Below are 23,046 nucleotides of genomic sequence, written 5' to 3' on the forward strand. Positions count from 1 at the left end.
TGCTTCTTAGACAACTGGTTATTCAGGTTGTGCTGCAGAACAAATGCATGCTAATGTTAACTGTTTAAAATTCAGGCAATAATCATCATCCCACCTTCAAACGTCCGGTTTTTATTTTGTCACGTTAAGACAGTGATACTTGGAAAGTAAGCCCTAATCGCTCACAATCTGCTGATTGCAGAATACCACAAGTCTCTGTTCGCTTCAGAGACAAATGTCTAGGTTGTATATGAATAGTCAGTGCTCTGAGGTTGGTTCTTGCAGCCTTTGGCCAACCAACATATTCATTGTGCTGATCTGATAAATTGATTGGTAGTGTGTGTCTGTTGGGGGGGGGTAGAGAGGAGGAGTTATTGTCAGAGTTTGTTGTAGCAATCAAATCCAAAAAGCACACACAGGTAACTGATTCAGCAGGATTCATTAACTTCTCTTTATATGCATAACAACACATAAGACATATACACAATACCAAGAATGGTTCTTCCAAAGTGGTAGAGAGGAGAGGCTGAGTTTTGTTTCAGTTCACAGCCAAGACTAGTTTGCAGCTTTAGCCCAAAAGTTAAAACTAAGACAAGCCTAGGCTCCTAGCTGTCGCCAGCAAATAATGTTTCAGTTTCCAAACAGTGCTCATTGGCTGACCGAGTTGCCATGTTTGTTCATTGGCTGACATGTTTCCATGTCTATTCCAGTCTACGAACATACTCCGACAGTTTTTGTAAAGATTCACCTTTCACATTATGAGAAATATGCTGAGGTTTTTGGCTCAAATTCCTCCCTGTATCTGCCTCATATCTTTATGTAGCTAAAGATGGTCCATATATCATATAATAGTCTTAAATACCATTTCCCCAATTAAACCCTACTTTCATTGTCATTCAAACATTATTTCTGGACAAGATAGTGCAGAGGAAACCAGTGCACCTAGAATCACATGGGGGGAAGGCTGGTTTTTACAGACATTCCTCTGAATACAGGCAGCCAACATCTCTTCTGCAATGCCAGAAGAGGCAGGATCTACATATAACACTTCTGTAAAATCCGAAGAGGCATAAACTCCATTTTGTATGGAAAGAAGGGGTGGTAGTGGTGGTCACTGAAGGTGTCTTTGGATTCAAATGATACCCCATCCTTTGAAGAAGTCTGGTAATTGGGGAGATATCACAAAAATAAATAAACAATGAGTAGATAAGGGGAAGAGATGTAGGGTTTGGCTAGCAATAAATAACTCACACTGGAGGAGGCATTTGCCAGTGGATTTAGCACTCTCCTTGTTCTGCTTCAGAAAGATTTGGTGGGAGAAGAAAGGACTAACTGCAAAAAGAGACATTTAGCTTGTACACCAAGGGAATTACAAGGGAATCCAAATTAACAGTCTCCTAGTTTTTAGCCTGATGTCTTAATCACGACACCAAACTGGCTCTTGTTTTTACTTCTATCTTTTCTACTAAGTGAGCCATTTATTGCCCATAGCTTGCCTAAAGCTTTCAGTCTCTTTCTTATGATTCCCAGAGCCTTCCTCCCCCAAGGCTGCTTGGCTGAAAACTAGAGGAAAAAGCTTACCAAGGGACACAGGACTAAAAACATCAAAATGCATTTAAGAATCGTTTTTTAAAAAAACCAGACACCTGTGTGGAAGCCAATCCCATCTTGACTTAGATTTTTATAGTCTTCCTAAAGACCTGCAAGGTCAGGGCCATCTGAATCTTGAAAATTCACCCCCCCCCCAAAGAAAGGAAAAATCCATTTCTGCTGTCTCAGATGAGCTTAAAGCTTGTCTATAAAGGAACATTATCCCCTCTTCCCTTGGTTCATGCTAAATAGAGAAAAAATTGCTTTACTCCCTCCAGTGATGGTATTTCATCATTGCCTTGTCCTTCATTGCGCTGTTATCTTCCATCACATGTAGGCATGGTCTACAGCCACACAAAGATTGAATAGTTCCCTCTATATTAAGCCAATAGGGGTGGGCTTCAAACATTTTAGCAACAGGTTCTCTGCCTGGTTAATGGGTGGGCGTGGCCATGGTGGGCATGTCCTACTTGGCCTCCTGCACCATGGTTTTCCTCGAGCCTCTGGGAGGTGAAAACTGCTTCCCCCAGACTCCGGAGGCCCTTTGGAGGCTGGAAATGGACCCATTTCTGGCCTTCCAGAATTTCTGGGAGGCCCGTTTTTTGCCCTCCCTGAGCTTCCGCGTGGGCCCTGCACTTACCTGACATCCAAAATGGGCTGTGTGGAGATTCCTGGGAGGGGAGGGGTGCAGAGGCTGTATTTAGCAGGTTCTGATCAGTTCTGGAGAACCAGTAGTGGAAATTGTGAGTAGCTCCGCCCCTATCTATTCTCTGCCTCCCGAATCCCAGTTGATTGGGAGGAAATGGAGATTATACCGTATCCTATTCCTGCCACACCTACCAAGCCACACCCACCAAACCACACCCATCAAGTCATGTCACGCCCACCAAGCTACACCCACAGAACCAGTAGAAATTTTTTTTGAATCCCACCACTGGAGGGGTGGGGTGGGAGGTGGCAGCCAGGAGTGGGATTTGGGGGTTCGCCGAACTGGGTAGATCCTTAGCTAGAGGAACCTGTGCGAACCCACAGCAGCCTATTCCTGCATTCATCCAACATTAAAACAGGACTAGGCTTTATCAGTTAAAAGTAATTGGGGGTCCTAGTGTCCTCAAACATATATAATTAAAAAAAGAGAGATGGGGGTTTGATTGGAACCTCTTTCATTGTCATGGCTAGCCATATTCTTTGTCTTGTTTTCAAAGCATGAGTAGCTTACATGCAACCTGTGGCTTACCTTGTGTAAAGTAACAGAAAAGGGGTTGGAACTCATCCTTACCACATCACACAATAGTAAACATCTCTTGCCTCAAAGTCAGATGATTTATCAGCCCGTTCCTAATATTCTTCTTCCCACTTTCATATTCTTCCTATCCATCCATCCATCCATCCATCCATCCATCCATCCATCCACCCATCCTTCAATTATTTCTGGGATATGTCAGTCTGCTACTTTTAATCTCACAATTGTCATATACAGCTATATATATTTATGGCTAAATACATGGAGCATGATTCACAGAAGATTGGGAAAGGTATTGATCATAAATATTTATAGGATATGCCTGGTAAGAGTGGAAAAAATGGAAAAGGAAGGAAGATAATCAAGAAAAGCTGGAATGAATGGATGTATCATAACGCAAGATTCAGGAAGAAAAGGGAGAAACCATCTGAGTTGCAAATCAAATGTGACAATAGCAGAGAAAAAAACTTTGTCCTAAGAACTTTGAAGGGAAAATGTGACCAGTAGGTGAAATTCAAAATTTTCATTGCAGCCTTAGGTTAAAATCACGTGAACAAAAGATCTGTTCTTCTTTTGTCATGCAGTCCCCCCATCCTCATAAAACTGGTTCTAGAAGATCTTCTAAGTGCTTCAGAACAGAGTTTAGAAGATCATGCTGGGATTGCATGGATTAGGACCTGTCAGTGACTACTTCAGCTTCAACCAGAACAATACATGGGCAAACAATCAATACAAACTCAAAGTATACTGCTCCAAACTTGATTGCAGAAAATACAATTTCGGCAGCTCTGTCCCCCTGCCCGTCCGCACATCATCAAGATGAAGAGCAAGAGGAGGAATTCTGGGAGTTGAAGTCCACAAATCTTAAAGCTGTCAAGTTTGAACACCCCTGGTGTATTTTTTTCTAAAGAGTTAGGGGTGCAAAGGTCTTGTAACTTGACAGCTTTAAGACTTGTGTGCTTGTGTGCTTCACATTTTGGTTGCTAAGCAAGAGCATTGTTGAGTGAGTTTCACCACATTTTACAAGTTGGCCATGCCCACCCAGTCACATGGCTGGCAAGCCACTCTCACAAAGCAGGCCACACCTACAGAAGAGGTTCTAAAAAAATTTGAAACCCACCAATGACCTCACTCCATTCCTAAGAGGTCTATAAGGGAGCGTGCATAAGCACACCAGCGTGCCTACTGTCCCTGTCCTATTGTCCCCGTTTATTTGTACCCATTTCCTGTGTTCATGTCCATGATTATACCTGTTATCTCGTACATGTTTGACTGACTGACTGACTGACTGACTGACTGTCTGTCTGTCTGTCTGTCTGTCTGACTGACTGACTGACTGACTAACTGACTAACTAACTAACTAACTAACTAACTAACTAACTAACTAACTAACTAACTAACTATTAAGGAACAGAAATGACAGAAGCCACTTTGCCAGCAGAAAATATGTGACTTGATTTGATCAGGAGTCAAGACATTTCAGGCCAGTTGACAGGGCTGAGTGACAATAAGGGGAATCCTTCTGGAGTAATTGGGGTGCCAGTCTGCCAGTGGAATCTACCACTATTATTATCTCTTGTTCTGCTCTCTCTTCAGTGCAGAATGGCTTGGATTTATCATTTTATTCTATTGCGATGGGCCAGAACAGCACCATCTTTGGAAGCTCTGTGGAGAATTTAGATGACATCTCCAAGCTACCTAGTCCTGGTCACAAATAAGTTCCAGTTAAATAAGTATAGGGATGCGGTGGCTCAGTGGCTAAGATGCTGAGCTTGTTGATCAGAAGGTCAGCAGTTGAGTGGTTTGAACCCCTAGCACCACGTAATGGGGTGAGCTCCCGCTACTTGTCCCAGCATCTGCCAACCTAGCAGTTAGAAAGCATGTAAAAGTGCAAGTAGAAAAAATAGGAACCACCTTTGACAGGAAGATTGTTACCTAGTGTTCTGTGCACCTTCAGCATTTAGTCATACTGGCTACATGACCATGGAGACGTCTTTGGACAGTGCTGGCTCTTCGGCTTTAAAAATGGAGATGACCACCGCCCCCAAGAATTGGGAACGAATAGCACATATGTGTGAGGGAAACCTTTATCTTTATCTAAATAAGTATACTACTAACCCGAGGTCAGTTCTGTCAGAAGCATCATTTTAAGACAAGGTTGAGAGATTCCAGAGTAGAGACAAGAACAAGGAGACAAAATATTATGGGAATAAGAAACAGAAATAAGAAAGAAAAATAGATTGGTTTGAAGTCTGTGTATTATAGCTGGAATACCCAAAGAATATGTTCTCCTTTTCACTATATATAGTCTTTTCTACAGAATTTGGGTGGTGATCAGGCTTTGCCGAGGTGGCGCAGTGGTTAAATGCAGCACTGCAAGCTACTTCAGCTGACTGCAGTTCTGCAGTTCGGCTGTTCAAATCTCACCGGCTCAGGGTTGACTCAGCCTTCCATCCTTCCGAGGTGGGTAAAATGAGGACCCGGATTGTTGTTGGGGGCAATATGCTGACTCTGTAAACCGCTTAGAGAGGGCTGAAAGCCCTATGAAGCGGTATATAAGTCTAACTGCTATTGCTATTGCTATTGCTATTTGCGTATAGTGAAACAACTTAGTGGGCACACATAAAAACATTGCAACCTGTTTTCCAATTCAGACCCTATGTTTAACAATATTTAGTTTTTCATGCAGATTAGTTTTTCAATGAACATCTTAAAAAAAAAGATGAAGAAAAGTGAAAGTATCAAAGCCCTCTCTCCTTTCCTAAGTTCTACCCTGTTTTCCCCTAAAATAAGCCCTCCCCCTGAAAATAAATCCTCCCTGAAAACATTGCAACACAGCAGCAGCCATGAGGTGATCACGCTCGCCGCCTCCTGCACCTCAAAAATAATAAGACCTCCCCGAAAATAAGGCCAGGTGCTTATTTTGGGGGACAAAAGAAAGTAAGACCCTGTCTTATTTTCAGGGAAAGATGGTAGTATATTCCAGCTATGTTTCAATCTATTAAAAATGATAATTGGACTGGAGTTTGCTGTCCTGTATTGCCTCCTAAATGGGGCGACTAAAATTGGAAAATACATTGCAATAGCAAATTGACAGTATTATATATCTAAACCCTAGAAGCTGAATGATATTCAAAGAAGAAATGCTCCTTGAGACATAATACATATCACAGCAAGGCAAGGCAGGTTCCAACATGGAAATAAAATAGAAACTAATGTTTGATGCAAAATTGCAAACATTTGGTTCGGGGTACAAATGGAAGGGAAGGGAAGGATATCATTTATTTATTTATTTTTCACTTTTTTAAAAAAAATCCAGTTCTAGCAGTTGTTTGGGTATCATCTTGCTTTCATGTTTTCTTTCTTCTCTTCTCTTCGTTTGTTTGTTTATTGGATTTATATGCCGCTCTTCTCCCAAAGGACTCAGGGCGGCATACAACATTAAAAAAAACACATATTACAAAAGTTTTTTAAAAAATTAGATAGAATATCGAAAAAACAAACCCAATTAAGATTAACGATAACATTTAAAAAAATTAGATTAAAATTAACAATAATCAATCATTTATTTTGTTTTGTTCAGGCCAGGCTGGCTTGCTGGAAAAGCCAACTTTTTAGGACATGTCTGAAGGACCCGAGGTCGGGGATTATACTAAGCTCCGGGGGCAGCTCATTCCAGAGGGAAGGCGTTCCCACAGAGAAGGCTCTCCCCCTGGGGGTCGCTAGCCGCTGGCACCCCGAGGAAGCCAACTCTGTGGGATCGCACTGGACGGTGGGAGGTTACCAGTGGCAGTAGGTAGTCTCGCAGGTGGTCTTCTCTTCTCTTCAATTCTCCTCTCCTCTTCCCTTCCCTTCCTTTCTTTTCCCTTCCCTTCTCCTCTCTCTTCCTTCCTTTCCCCTCTCCTCTCTTCCCTTCCCTTCCCTTCTTGCTTTTTTCTAATGTACTTCAAATATCTTAACAATAAGCATACAGAAAAAAAAGTCTCTAGTGGACCACCATTGGAAGTACAGGAAGATTTTCCGCCATAATCTTTCAAATAATCTTTCAGACTCTTTTCCATGGTGGAATTGTTACCAGGCCTCCCTCTCCTACATTCACTTTTAATATTTCCATTTTGCTCCTCCTTGCTTCAATAACATCTCATATTACAAAGGTTTGTGGAGGCTTTGGAACACAGGTTTGAACAGCAAATGTCCTGCAAATCTTGCTTTCTGCCAAGTGAAAGATGGGCAGATAGCGCTTCAATTCTCATACTGTGGTTTTTTTCCCCCCTTGTTCCATGTGTTGGCACATCACACTTCCTCTGAGCACTATGCAGAATCCAAAGAGCCAATGATTTGCATCGGAAGAACACTGTTTAGGAGGAGATAACAGAAGCAGAAGTGAAGCTAGGAAAAGGCATAATGTGTAGCAATCTGCTGCTGATCAACATTGCATTAGCACGATTCTTGTTCATGTTTGTAAAGCGCCTTATTCTGAAGAAAGGCACATGTTCCTTTGAAAACAGAAATGAGTATGCTACAAATATTTTGAACATTTTTTCTAAAGGTCATCTTTGTTTCCTCCTTCGGTATTCTTACATCCTTGCAAGCTTTTTGAGAGGGATCTTGGAGTCCTAGTGGACAATCACTTAAATATGAGCCAGCATTGTGCTGTAACTGTGAAAAAAGCCAACACAGTTCTAGGCTGCATTAACAGAGGGATAGAATTAAGATCACATGAAGTGTTAATATCACTTTATAATGCCTTGGTAAGGTCACACTTGGAATACTGCATCCAGTTTTGGTCTCCACGATGTAAGAAAAGATATTGAGGCTCTAGAAAGAGTGCAGAGAAGAGCAGCGAAGAGGATTAGGGGTTGGCAGGTAAAACAGTTACAGGAATTGGGTAGGTCCTGAAACCTACGTTTAATGAAAAGAAGGACATAATAGAAGTGTCCCAATATTTGAGGTGTTGCCACAAAGAAGAGGGAGTCAACCTATTTTCCGAAGCACCTGAAGGCAGGACAAGAAGCAATGGGTGGAAACTAATCAAGGAGAGAAGCAATGTAGAACTACCGACAAATTTCCTGACAGTTGGAACAGTGAGTCAGTGGAACAACTTTCCTTCAGAGGTTGTGAATGTTTCAACACTGGATGTTTTAATAGCAATAGCAATAGCACCTAGACCTATATACCACTTCACAGTGCTTTACAACCCTCTCCAAGTGGTTTGCAGAGTCAGCCTATTGCCCCCAGCAATCTGGGTCCCCATTTTACTAACCTCAGAAGGATGGAAGGCTGAGTCAACCTTGAGCTGGAGAGGATCGAACTGCCAAACTGCTGGCAGCCAGTGATCAGCAGAAGTAGACTGCAATACTGCATTCTAACCACTGTGCCACCATGGCTCTGTAAGAAAAGATTGGACAATAATTGGTCTGGAATGGTATAGGGGCATTGATGGTGAACCTTTTAGGCACAGAGTACCCAAACCAGAAGGCATGTGTGCGAGAGCGCCAGGAACACAATGACCAGCTGGCTGGCATGCATGCGTGCATCGGAAACCCAACAACAAGCTGGCCAGTGTGCATGCATGCCTCAGAAACCCGACAACCAGCTGGCAAGCACACATGTTCACCTTGGAAGCCTGACGACCAGCTTGCTGGCGCGCATGCATGCCTCAGAAACCCAACAATCAGCTGGCTGAGCTGGGGCGATGGCACACATGCCTATAGAAAGGGCTCTTTGTGCCACCTTTGGCACGCGTGCCATAGGTTCACCAGCACAGATATAGGGCTTCCTGCCTGAGCAGGGGTTTGGACTAGAAGGTCTTCAAGGTCCCGTCCAACTTTGTTATTCTGAGTCTAGCTACTTTGTAATTCCCACATGCTTGTTGCATGTATGGTTATGTCAAATTATAGGAATTAATAAGATTGATGGCACACAGACACAGTTCTTAAATGCAGCCTTTCTGTTCAGGAAAGTCAATTAAAACCATTAGCTATATGGGATGAAGGAATGAAAATATGACATATGAAAGCTGAAACTTGCATTATGAAGTAGTCAACTGTTGAGGTGAAATGGAAGTAGAGTGCTTGTTGTGGATTAATTGTAAAGCAATATGCTGAATTCATGTACTCTTAGCCCAGTTTTATGATAAAGGCAAAAGAGGAATGGAAAATGTTTCCTGAATTCTGCCACTTGCTGGTGTGGGTGGCATCTGGATTAGAGGTTATGACGAGAATGAAGAGAGAAACACACAAAAACTCTGTTAGTTATTAAACTATTCTTAAAGTTGTTCATGTAAATGAAGCAGTTTGCATTATTATGATAAGCATTAGTGTCTATTATTTCCAAATTATTTTTCTTGGGGGAAGGGGAGTATTAAAAGCACTAACTAAGTATACTCATATTACATCTGGCAAGTTGTTCTTTAAAATTGTCACCTCAAACTTTGTCAGCAGCCAGAGTTTAAGTAAAAAAGTCCAAAGCTGTAAAGTAGCTCCTTAAAAGTAAACTTTTTTAGTGATGTCTTATAAAAGTAAATAACATTTCAAAAGTCAATCACTTGAATACTGAAAGATGAATTTTATGTATACCCTGGCATTTGTTTTAGCTTTTTGATGAGTCTTTGAAGGAAGCAAATGTTGACTCAAGCCAAAAATTAAAACAGCTTTTTGATTAAAGGCATTTAGAGGAGAGATTTCAGCTTAATATTGGGATTCACAATCAGGTATGCAGAAAATATTCCAAAAAAAGAGAGGAACTTTTCTGTTTTCAAAGAATACATTTCTTCTTCCTGAAGAAAACCAGGCTAGCTGATTACCTTTTTAGTTTGCTTTCTTAAGATAAGGAGTGTTTTGAAACAGAACATTCATTCTTTTGCATTAAAAGTAAAGAGGAAGGAAGAATTATATCTATTAACAGAACATAGAACAAGACAATATAGAACACAGAATAACAATGTTGGAAGGAACATTGGAGGTCTTCAAATCCGATATCATTTTGGATGAATAGTTGTCCAATAGTTGTCCACTTGAAAAACTCCAGTGATGAAATACCTACAACTTCTGAACGCAAGCTATTCCACTAATTAATCGTCATCATTTTCAGGAAATTTCTCCTTAATTCTAGTGGGATCTCTCTTTGACAATCTTCCACCCATTACTCTTTGTCCTTACATCAGGTGCTTGGGGTTGACCCCCCTCTTCTCTATGACAGCACCTCAAGAACTAGAAGACTGCTATTATGTCAACCGTAGTCCTCTTCATTAGATTTGACATACCTAGTTCCAACAACTGTTCATCTTATGTATGACAACATCATGCTGCATACCATATAATATTACGTACATCATACTACACCATACTACATACATTAGGCTTGAAGGATGTCTCCCTCCTTTTTTTAAAAAGAAAAATGACCTTGTGTCATCACTCAAGGCAAAATTTCACATGCAGCTTTATTGCTAATTGTAGAACTGAAGCAACTCCATAGACAAAATGTTTTTCAACCTTGGAAACTTTAAGATGTATGGTCTTCAATTCCCAGTCTTCCTCTAGCCAACTGGGAATTGAAGTCCACATAAAATTGCCAAAGTTGGGATAGATAGATGATAGATAGATAGATAGATAGATAGATAGATAGATAGATAGATAGATAGATAGATAATCTCAGATTAGAGATCAGAGATTTTCTCATCATGTTAATTATACAGTGTATTTCTCATTAACGTTTTATTCTCAAGTTTGAACTGCATATACACCACTTGAAATTTCAAATAAAAATGGAGGTAATCTAAGCTAAGGAATTCTGGACAAAAATTCAAAAATGGTTGGAAGAAGTAATGGAACAAAAAATTGAATGGAAGCCTGAGCTGTTCCTTCTAGGAATAATAAAAAGAAATATAAGTAAGGAATATTCAATATATAATGCTCCATATAATTATCGCAGCCAGAATCTCATTTGCCCCAAATTGGAAACAAAAAAACATTCCCTCAAATGCAGAGATCATAAAGAAGGTACTAGAATGTGAGGGAATGTACAAACTAACAATGGAACTAAAAGATAGAGAGGAAACTACAAGACATGGAATTGGTGGTATAATTGGCTTGAAAAGAGATGGAAAATTAATGCATAATGAATACATAGAAAATATAATAAAAGGAGATGGTATATATTCAGAAAGTAATAGAGATGTAAATATTGTATATATGTATATATTGTAAAAATGAGAAATCATGAAACAAAGAGAAATATGTATAAGACGATATGTTGTAGAATGGAAAACCTGAAATTAGAAAAAAAAAGAAATACTGATAACTGAAAGCTGTAAAAGTGTAATTGTATTTTTAATGTTTGGAAAATGTTGAATAAAAATATTATTTTTTTAAAAAATGGATGTAATCAATAATTTTAGAAAATTATCCCTAATACTTTCATTGCCTCAGGCCTATAGCTGCAGTGTGAGAGCTACACTCTCCGTCTTGCTGTGGCTTAGAAGATGGCAACTGTAGCTCTAAAGCACATCAGGAGGCCAAAAAGGAACAAGAGAGATGAGAGGGGGGGGGAAATAAATTGATAAAAGATGTTTCTAGGGAGGATGTGGCGACCTTGTGAATATATAAACTTTTGCTAATGGAAGTGAAATCAGATGGTCTAATTGCAAAATGCAAAAGTGGAACAAAAGGGCCGCAAATCTTATTTTTCTTATCAGAACCACTGTGAGGAACCTCTTCCCTTTCCAGAGATTACTCTACCCTTCAGCCCAGCCTCCACTGCCTTTATCAGATGCAAAAGAGAAGAGCTCCATTTTTAACATAGGTGGAAAAGAAGAAGACAATTCTGGTCTCTGTGCTAACCTTTCCCCCCCCCCCAAAAAAAAACACAAAAAAACCCCCAAGCCTAACTCCATCTCCAAAGTAAGTCCTCAGAAGGGATGGAATTGGAGGCAAAAGATTTAGCCTTCTAAAGCAGTTGGTTTTGGAGTTGTAGATAAGAAGGAAGTAGAATCTGGAAAGAGTTTAAAATATAGCAATAGCACTTATATACCACTTCATAGTGCTTTTATAGCCCTCTCTAAGCAGTTTACAGGTCAGCATATTGCCCCCCAACAATCTGGGTCCTCATTTTACCCACCTTGGAAGGATGGAAGGCTGAGTCAACCTTTTGCCTGGTGGGATTTGAACTGCCGAACTGCAACTAGGAAATAGCCTCTAACCACTGCGCCACCTCAGCTCTAAAATATCAAATAAACCAAAACCTGATATCAATGTTTGGTTCCAAGGGGAATGTCTCTACAGCTCCTTAAGAAATAGAAGTTCCTAGCAATCCATATTGATTGTTGGCCTGAGACCTGAGAATGGTTTTATTAGCAAATGCATCAAACCACAAACTGTCCCATGACAGTTTTGCTTTTTGTGGTTGTACAGATCCTACTTATGTGGTAAGGGCCATGCAAATGCAACAGATTGTTTTGCTATCTAAAGCATATTCAGCAATGCAGCCATATATGCATGTTATATGATATGTCGTATATTCTTTTATTTATTTGAATAATGTCATCATATACAGGTGAAACTCAAAAAATTAGAATATCGTGCAAAAGTTCATTTATTTCAGTAATGCAACTTAAAAGGTGAAACTAATATATGAGATAGATGCATTACATACAAAGCAAGATAGTTCAAGCCGTGATTTATCATAATTGTGATGATTATGGCTTACAGCTCATAAAACCCCCAAATCCACCATCTCAGAAAATTAAATATTACACACAATCAATAAAACAAGGATTGTACATAGAACAATATCGGACCTCTGAAAAGTATAAGCATGCATATGTACTCAGTACTTGGTTTGGGCCCCTTTTGCAGCAATTATTCCCTGAATGCAGTGTGGCATGGAAGCTATCAGCCTGTGGCACTGCTGAGGTGTTATGGAAGACCAAGATGCTTCAATAGCGTTCTTCAGCTCTTCTGCATTGTTCGGTCTCATGTCTTTCATCTTTCTCTTGGCAATGCCCCATAGATTCTCTATGGGGTTCAGGTCAGGCGAGTTTGCTGGCCAATCAAGCACAGTAATTCCATGGTCATTGAACCAGGTTTTGGTGCTTTTGGCAATGTGGGCAGGCGCCAAGTCCTGCTGGAAAATGAAGAGGATCTCCATAAAGCTCATCTGCGGAAGGAAGCATGAAGTGCTCCAAAATCTCCTGGTAGATGGCTGCGTTGACCCTGGACTTAATGAAGCACAGTGGACCAACACCAGCAGATGACATGGTTTCCCAAATCAACACAGACTGTGGAAACTTCACATTGGACTTCAAGCATCTTGCAGTGTGTGCCTCTCCATTCTTCCTCCATACTCTGGGTCCTTGGTTTCTAAATGAGTTGCAAATGTTGCTCTCATCAAAAAAGAAGACTTTGGACCATTGAGCAACAGATGAGGTCTGTTTTTCTTTAGCTCAAGTAAGACGCTTCTGACGTTGTTTGTTGTTCAAGAGCTGCTTGACAAGAAGAATATGTCATTTGAAGCTCATGTCCAGGATCTGTCTCTGTGTGGTGGCTCTTGATGCACTGACTGCAGCCTCAGTCCACGCCTTGTGAAAGTCTCCAATACTTTTGAATGCCCTTTTCCTGACAATCCTCTCCAGGCTGTGGTCATCCCTGCTGCTTGTGCACCTTTTTCTTCCACACTTTCCCCTTCCACATAACTTTCTATTAATGTGCTTTGATACAGCACTTTGGGAACATCCAACTTCTTTTGCAATTACCTTTTGAGGCTTTCCCTCCTTATGGAAGGTGTCAATGATGGTTTTCTGCACAACTGTCAGGTCAGCAGTCTTTCCCATGATTGTGATTCCTACTGAACCAGACTGAGAGACCATTTAAAGGCTCAGGAACCCTTTGCAGGTGTTATGGCTTAATTAGCTGATTAGTGGGACACTTTGAGCCTAGAATATTGCACCTTTTCACAATATTCTAATTTTCTGAGATTGTGGATTTGGGGTTTGCATGAGCTGTAAGCCATAATCATCACAATTATGACAAATCACGGCTTGAACTATCTTGCTTAGCATGAAATGCGTCTATCTCATATATTAGTTTCACCTTTTAAGTTGCATTACTGAAATAAATGAACTTTTGCACGATATTCAAATTTTTTGACTTTCACCTGTATAGGTATCCCCAGGAGGACAAGGAACATTGCATGCACGATAACATCACACAAGCAACTTGAGTTGTTAATGTGCATCAGTTTTTAACAATGCATATTTTGAAAGAGAGTTTATGTAGACAAAGGCTGGCTTCTTTTGACATTTGGTTGCTATTTGAAGTTTTTTTTTTAAAAAAAAGTCCTTCAAAACTGCTTCAGATCCTGAACCTTCAAAGAAAAGTAGTTCCATTTGTTTTCATCCAAATCACAAATGCCATTATAAGATTTTGGCAATGAAATAGGGCCAATTCTAAGTCCAGGATTCTCAGGGAAAAGGTTAATGCTGGCGCTTTTTTTCAGAAACACCCCTCTCTTTTTCCTCTATCTCTGATGGGTTGGTCTGCAGCTTTAGTCGTTCCCAACTAGCTTGCCTGCGCTGACAAGGGTTCCTGGAAATTGTAGTCCAACCCAACTGGATAGTTCCTGGATAAGAAAAACTAGTTCTAAAGTGTCACTTGGTTTAACAGTATTCCTGCATGATTCCACTATCAGAAATGACTGACAACATGGAGACTTTTCAGCACTCATATAATAGGGCTTCCAGACCTCCACTGCAAAAATCTGGATGAATGCTAGATGGTAAAAGAAACTATAATTCTTTGCCACGATTTAGTGATTTTACAGATGTTTGCAGCCAAGTTCTGAGAGGCCTCCTCTACGCAAAAACTGCCTTTTTGTCCTAAATTGGGCCCCTCTGTGTGTGTTTTTAACCCTCCCCTCTCTTTCTCTTGTTCTATGTGTGGGAGTTGATGGCATCAGTTTAATGAAATCTCAGCACATGCCAAGAACAGCTGGAGAAGTTTAAACAAGTTCTGGGTGAGGTGAGTTTCATGGGCTGGGCAAGGACTGAAATTAGCAGAGCTACCATGGCTAGCTGCCATCCCAGGATATCAAATATGGCCTGTGGAATCTCTCTGCTTGATGGCAGGTTCCCTATGCAAAAACAAAGAGCAAATGTATCCATCCCCAACTGTATACCATCTTAGGTAAAGCAAATTTGCACTCCCTGTTCCATGCACTGTATCTTTAGCGATGGTTCCATTAATTACTATTTTCAAAGGACTGTATAGGCTTAAAGGCATGATTGGATCAAAATTAGCGAAAGCTGGGTCAAGAAAATGAATTATTAGATTCCATTAAATTTTTCCCTTGCACTATCAATCTTCTGAACATCTAATTCTAACAGTGTTGGTTTCTTACTAATTTGTTTGTTCTCTAATCCATGTGCAAGTCTTTCTATCTTGTCTTTTAATGCCAAGCATGGCTTTTTGTGCCACTCGTAGCTTTTGCATCAATTTTGAGGTTAGTTTCAATGGCATAAGTTAGAGTAGGTGGCACACACTAATCAAAAACCTTTCAGGCATTGCTTTTCAAAACTACACTTAGCATGCCAATGCCTGCCAACCACATTTAACACACGATTCAATTTCCTTTATTGTATCTCCTTCCATTGAGTTCCATACGCCAAGCTATATGTAGTGGCCTACTACATCTAGTTCTTCTCCAGATATAAAAATTGTACCTCTGTATTGTACCTGTATTTAAATTATAGCAATTGTTTCTATATTTTCATTCATACCACCACAGATGTGATGCAGTTTAGTGGCCTTTTTTGGTTCCACTAAAGGGCGCTCGACGAAACCGCGTAGCTGACGTCATCACAGCGCCACAACAGCCTGGAGAAAAAAGCACGCTGTAAACGCTAAACCTAAAATTAACCCCTAAACCTAAACCTAACCCCCCTAAACCTAATCCTAAACCTAACCTTAAACCTAACCCTTAACCTAACCCTAAAACTAACCCTAAACCTAACCCTTAACCTAACGCTAAACCTAATCCTAATCCTAACCCTTAACCTAACCCTAAACCTAACCCTAAACCTAACCCTTACCTTAACTTGAATCGGCTTGCTTTCAAAGCGCTATTTAAAGCGCCCTTCTTTCTCCGCACTCGCTGTTGTCGCCCTGTTGATGACGTCTGCGACGCGGTTTAATCGGGCGCCCTTTAATCGAGCGCGGTTTTGTCGTGCCACAGCCTTTTTTATGCTGATGCATTTCACCAATATATTAGAAGGGTGCAATTCAGTCAGTGCCTTTTGCTCTAGTAGTTTGTTCAGCATATTAGTTATGACCACACAAGTCAATCGGATTTGCTGCAAAATATAGCATTTCTCTGCAACTCCTTAAAGTAGCTGCTTGATTTCTAGGATCACACAGGTTGAAATGAGGGCTCCTGGTTTATTTATTTTATTTTATTTATTTGGTTTGTCAAACATGTACAAGATAATAGGTATAAGTATAAACATGGACATGAACAAAGGAAATGAGTACCAATAAATGGGGACAGTAGGACAGGGATGGAAGGTATGCTAGTGTGCTTATGCACGCCCCCTTTACAGACCTCTTAGGAATGGGGTGAGGTCCACGATAGACAGTTTGAGGTTGAAGCTGTGGGGGTTTGAGGATGTAACAACAGAGTCAAGTAGAACATTCCAGGTGTTGACCATTTAGTTGCTGAAGTCGTATTTTCTGCAATCAAGTTTGGAGCGGTTTACCTTGAGTTTGTATTGATTGTTTGCCCGAGTATTATTGAGGTTGAAGCTGAAGTAGTCGTTGACAGATAGAATGTTGTAACACACAATTTTGTGTACTATGCTTAGGTCAGACCATAGGTAACATAGTTCAAGGTTGTCCAAACCTGGTGGCATAAGGGATTCTGTTGTGAGCAGAGGAGTGGAGTACTCTTCTTGAGAAATACCTCTGGACTTGCTCAATTGTATTAATGTCCGATATGCAGTGTAGATTCCAGGCAGACGAGCTGTATTCGAGAATTGGTCTGGCAAAGGTTTTGCATTCCCTAGTTTGTTGCTCTCTGAGCTTGCTTATTTTCTTGCAGACATTTCATTACTCAAACTAGGTAACATCATCAGTGCAAGCAAGAGAACAATGAAACTCAGAGACCACCAAGATTACTCATCTTTTTCCAAGAAACAAACTAAGAGTGCTTGTTGCTGGAATTTCATCAGTAATGTATGGTCAAAATACTTTACTCCTGTGTCTGTGAGATTGCTTGCAGGATTAAAGAACTGCACATTTGATCTCTCAGACTTTATCATAACATTCCTGCGACTGGGGCATATCTGCTATAGGATGAACTGTGCCTTTCTAATTTGGAAGAGCGTTTGTTTCCTATTGACCTTATATGACTATTCTATCTAGATTAATGCCAAGTTGACAGTTAGTTCCCGAGCACTCTCTGAACTTGTTAGTCTTCCATAAGGTCATTACCTGAAGGTCTACATTGTTTGTTCTGTCTGTTAAATACTGTATAAAAGCAAAGGATTTCTGTCCATTCAGAGAAGGTTTCTTGAGGACAAATGAGAGTCATAGGAAATATAGTAGATATTCAGTTGTTTTCAGAGTAGATTCAAATATGTCAGCAGAACTCATCAAAGTTAGGGTTGTGCTAAGAAGGATGTATCACCATTCTGAACAGGACTTTACAGAAACAACAAATGCATTGTTAATTTTATTTTATAAAACATTATTAAAAGGGGAAAAAATATTGTAGCAGGCTCCACTTGTTCCTTCTGATAACAAGCTCAAGTGTTTACATGCCAGGAGGGGAGATCAGTCAGGTAAGATTGTGTCAGGGCTGGTTCCAAAAAAATAATCATGGTATCAGTTCTTACAAAACTTTTCAGATAATCTGAGCATGCTCAAAAAGCAGGAATTCCAGACCTAGTCAAAAATACAATTTTAGCTATACACCAACCTGGTTAAAGACAGAGAGAATCCATGGTATCACAAAGGAAGAAAAAATAATAATCTTCATTGACTCAAGTTTTACCACTGCAACTCTTTGGCAAAGGAATGAAGTTTAACCTATCTCTCTCACTTTCCTGAAATCCTCCTCTTCTTTCATCTTTTTTTCCTCAAATCCCCCTATTCATTACTTTCCTATAATTTCTCTATTCCTTCTACTCCCTGTCTATGTCTTTTGCTGAGTTCTATTATATAAAAGGTAGCATTTATCACGAGGCCAGATTTAATCAACTTTTGTTGAGCACTCATATGGAGATTTCAGGATAAATGAGGAAACACACTATAGAGCAGGTTTAAGGCACATGGCCACCTACCTTGGTGCCTTCTAGCCTCCCTACTACATTTGCCTTTAATTACAAATGTTAATTACCCTTCAGCATCTTCATTTACGGATGTCAGTCCCTGAGGCTTTCTCTGAAAGTAAAATGATGGGTGACTGCTCTCCGGTGCTTTGTTTGGAAGCATGCCTAACAGTCACGAAAAGCTGGAGTGTAAGGCACATTCTTGGTTGACTAAAAGGAATGAGAACAACCAATATGGATGTATGAAGCTTTGGATCTGAAGTAGGTTTATAGGAACAATGCTACTTTTGATGTTCCCCCTTAAAAACCTCTGCATCATTTCCCAGGTTTGTACCGGAGTCCCATGATGTCAGGAAAATACATGCTTGAGTTGTGCTGCCAATGGTGACCACATGCTTCTCCCAAAACACTTTAGTGATGCCTTTTTCAAAGTCCAATCCATGTGTTCTTGGGTACTGGGTATGGCTAGGAAATAACCCAGTTTCTTTAAGGAGGCACTATTTGCCTTGAAATAATTTTTGGTCTTCAGAATTGAAGTGTTGCAGAGCCCAAGGAACTGCAACACTTAATAGGTTATCTGATGAGAAAGATAAATGGGTATTTTGTGACTATCCTTGGCTGCCCAACTCGAATGGACTCATCTTCTGCCCCTTTCCCAGTGCTTGATCATTTTTGTTTTGCTTTGGTTTTGAGAGCATATGCTTTTATGATTCAGATGTATCCACGCCTCAAACAATTGCCCAACCATGCTGTACAAAAACCTGGACATAGACAAAGTAATATGTGGGAATACACAGGGAAAAGTCACTGGTTGAGAGGAATCAATCTATAGAAATTGAATGGAATGAATGAATTTAAAAAAAATATTAAAGAATCCTATCACTGAAGACAAGTATATTCTCCTATTTTTGCAGGATTAAAATTCCTTATGAAGCAAAGTGAAGTTGCAGGAAATATGATTCTTGGGATAAATGAAGTCCATGATTATGTGAGGTCTTCAAGCCAGAAACCTGTCATTTTTCTTTTAGTCTCATCAGGTGCTTTGATGTTTCTTCAATAATGATGGTTGCATAGTACTTTGCTAGGGAAGAGAACACCAATACAATAAATGTATCTCCAGAATGCACCAGAAAGCTAAAAGCTAGGCCTTAGCAGAGGGACAACTGCAATGCCATATCTCCTGGGAAATTGTCCCAGAGGCCACAGGCTTATTCTAGAACAGGGGTGTCAAACTTGATTTCATTGAGGGTCACAGGTGATAGGGGATATGGCCAGGGTGGACATGGCCAGCTCAACATCACTCGTTTTTGTGCCTGTGGTGGCCCATGTCCTCTGCCAGTGAAAATGGGCTCCCAAGCTCTCTTTTTGGCTGTGATGGCCTCCTGCAACCTTTTTCCAGCAAAAATGGAGCTCAGGAGGGTCATGCAGGGGCAAGTTCAATAAACCATTTTACTGTGAAACAGCTTCCCTTCCCTCTCTCTTCCCCTCTCCCCCCTGCAATTTCAAGGCCAATTAATGACGATTGGCTTCACATTTCATTCTCTAAGGAGGCAAGATTAAACTCCATGGCAAACAAGCCCTATTTGCTGTAGCCATCAATTTTGAATGGCTCCTGCTTTGTCAACTTTGCAACTCCCTCTTTTCAATTAGGATCTTATTCTTTGTAGTTTATTAGAGCCTTTCTGTGTCCATTTCACTTCTTGGTTTATGTTTTTATAAATTTATTTGAGTCTTTTACACCGATACAGCTGTAGAAACATTTCCTTGGATGACCTGTCAACTGTCTTACAATGGGAGCCTTATAAACGCATCCTAGTCCTCAAAGGTATAGGTAAAGGTATTACAAAGAACGATTAAGAGGCTGCAGGTTCCTTAATTAGCTTTTACAGGTAAGGAATGGTTGCACTGCACACTTTAACTGTCACGAATATCACGTTAATTAAAAAAAAGATTCGCAGCTGCAATTCTGTCAAAAGACTGCAGAAGTTGGAATTCGGGAATTTCCCTTTTTAAAAGGAAAATATGTCTTTAGATTGGTTTCAAAGTAGCTCAAATGTTTTGTATTCATGTTCACATAAGGTCCATGTTTACTGAAAAGCAGTTCCCTTAATAACTAAGTGTATATCTGTGCTCAGTTGTGTGTGCAACTGTGCTGCTTTATATGTGAAGTTAAAAGTAGCCTTGTTCTTGTATTTCTGGCACAATTGCACAATTCCTGAAACAATCAAGTCTCCAGCATCTCTAATAGAAGAGAGAGAGAGTGGGGGAGGGGGAGAAGAGAGGGAGAGGGAGGGAGGGAGAGAGAGGAAGGGAGGGAGAGAGAGAGAGAGAGATCTTTTGGGGAGACAGTAATCTTTTCACTCACTTGGAAAGAATTGCAAAACAGCTAATCAGGGAACATATTTAAAGCAAATGTTGAAGCTATTATTAGATACATTTTAAAAAATAGAGTAACACTCAGGGTTGCATCCAGAGCTTCATAATACTAACAGATTTTTAGTTGCCAAACAGGACTTAAGTTCCCCATTTCTTCACCCAGTACCTTTGCTTCTTTCCTTCCATACATAAAACTCTCCAGAGCAAATCTGGAATAATAGCGAAGAAAGTTGCAGAAGAAGCAGGCACCCATTCCACGTTTTGTGTCCATGCTTTTGATGGATGGATGCCAGTGACGCAATCAAAACTTCTATTCACACAACATGCTTAGCCACGTTATGGACCTTTAAGTCTTTGCATAATTATGCTGAAGAATAAACTAACCACATGACTTGGATGCATCCCTCATAGTAAACTATAGAGATACTAGCACAATGCTAAAACCAATAAAAACCCCTTGGTCCTGGTGACCTACCCAGATTGGATCCTGCAACATCATCCCGGGACACATACAGTATATTTGCCTTCATTTGTGAATCAAAACTTAGACCATTGTGTAACTGCAACTGCTTGTATGGTTGTTTAATACAGCTAAATTGCTATATAAATACATGCAAAATTTATCTGTTCTACAAATGGAAGGTCCTAAGGAACTGTGGAATGTACTGATGTTCTTCTCAATTATCTTGATCTACCTGTTCTAAGGATCATCCTATGCTTCCTGGAATTAAACCTTCTAGAACAGGACACATGTTTTGATGTTCTGGGTATGTTGCAGACATCAAACAGCACATATGCTTTGCACATCAGGAGCAAAGGTTATTTCAGTGTGACAGTTACACATTCGACTATCTGTTCTTCCTTAATGTACTCGCTCTTCTTCTCAAATCACCACAGTTGATCAGGATGCTAAATTGGTAAGATGTGGCATACAGGGAAGCAGAGGTCGGCTGCACATACGTTAACAACCGGTTTGCAGGACATGTGAGCATGCGCGAGCTTTCGCGTGGCTTCAAACACATAGCAAATCTTCTCAGGCAGGTGAATAGAGCAGGTGAGGCACGGCAATCAGCTGGGCTTTGTGGGCGGGGAACAAAGCCAGAGAGTGAGATAAATACCGTATTTTTCAGAGTATAAGACTCTGAAGAGGGTGAAAATCTGGGTGCTTCTTATATACTTATATACTGAAGACAGCATTTTTGGCCTCTTGAAATCCTGCCCCCTTTGCAAAAATGGCTGTGCATAGCCTTTAGGAGGCTTCCAGAGTGCTCCTGGGGGCTGGGGAGGGCAAAAATGAGTGAAAATGGGCTTTTTTGCTCATTCCCCCCCCCAGCCCCCTCTATAAGCCTCCTAAAGGCTATGCCTGCCCTTTCTTTTGGCAAAAAACAGGCCGTTTTGGGGAGGTTGCAAAGTGCAAAATCTCTTCAAAATCTTGGTGCATCTTATACTCTGAGAAATACGGTAGGACAGGATAGCCCCAGGGCGGGTGGGCTTGCCCAGCCAGTGGTCACAACTATCGGTTCACCCCAACAGGTCCTAACAAGCAGCAGCCCACCTCTGCAGGTAAGGCATATGAAGACAGGTAATGGAGGCAGTGTGTAGGCAGGGTATCAAACTCACATCGTCATGGTGGTGTCACATGATGTATCAGGACTTTCCCCCCCTTTGCTAAACTGGGTGTGGGCATGGCCAGTGTGTGACGCATCCGCTCCATAGGCTGGAAGTTTGACAGCCCTAGTGTAGGAGATCCTCAACAGCTTTGTATTCTGTTTTGCTTGGAGAACTCAACCAGAATTCTCTAAAGACCTTTGACCACAGAGCTTCACCAAAAACAGTTCACATCTCCTCAAGAATCTATAATTGGGAGGACTTCTATTTTAAAAAGTGAATAGACAAATCCACAGTTAGATGCCTCTACAATAATAACCCTAGTTATTTGGAATTTCCAGGTACAAGTGAGCAACCTTGGAGCGGTGATTAGTAGGGACAAACTCTTCCCAATAGAAGGAAGAGAGCTTTTCAGTGCTTAAACTATTGAAGCAGGGGAGGGATTCTACCAGTTCGGCCTGGTTCAGGCAAATTGGTAGCTCCGAAGATAAGCTGAGAGAGAACTGATTCACTCTGATCTTCAGGTGAACCTGCTCGTTCGTCCCTGGGCTATACCTACATATATTTCCTTGTTTTTTAGCCCAGATGAGAGACACAGCCGAGTGGATTGCCGTGCCTCAGCTGTTTTCCTGTGAACCGCGAACATGCAGACAGCACACATCAGACATGTGAGGCGTGCACAACAAAGTGGGCCGGTTGTTAAAATGGTAGGATCCCACCCCTGTATTGAAGTCTTTACTTGAGGGGATTTCAGGCATAGCAGCCCACTGATATTTAAATTGAGACTGTGAAGTCATCATACAAATGATACAGTTAGGAAGTGTCATCATGTCTGACAAAAATACTTACGTTCCAGTGGTGGGTTCCGGGTCCCGTTGCAACCGGTACGCTGCAATGGGGCCGGGCATCCACCACATGCATGCACGCAGGA

Source organism: Thamnophis sirtalis, unplaced genomic scaffold (assembly GCF_051295495.1).
Source record: "Thamnophis sirtalis isolate CommonGarterSnake01/CBP01778 unplaced genomic scaffold, rThaSir2_p1.2 scaffold_7, whole genome shotgun sequence".
NCBI lineage: Eukaryota > Metazoa > Chordata > Lepidosauria > Squamata > Natricidae > Thamnophis > Thamnophis sirtalis.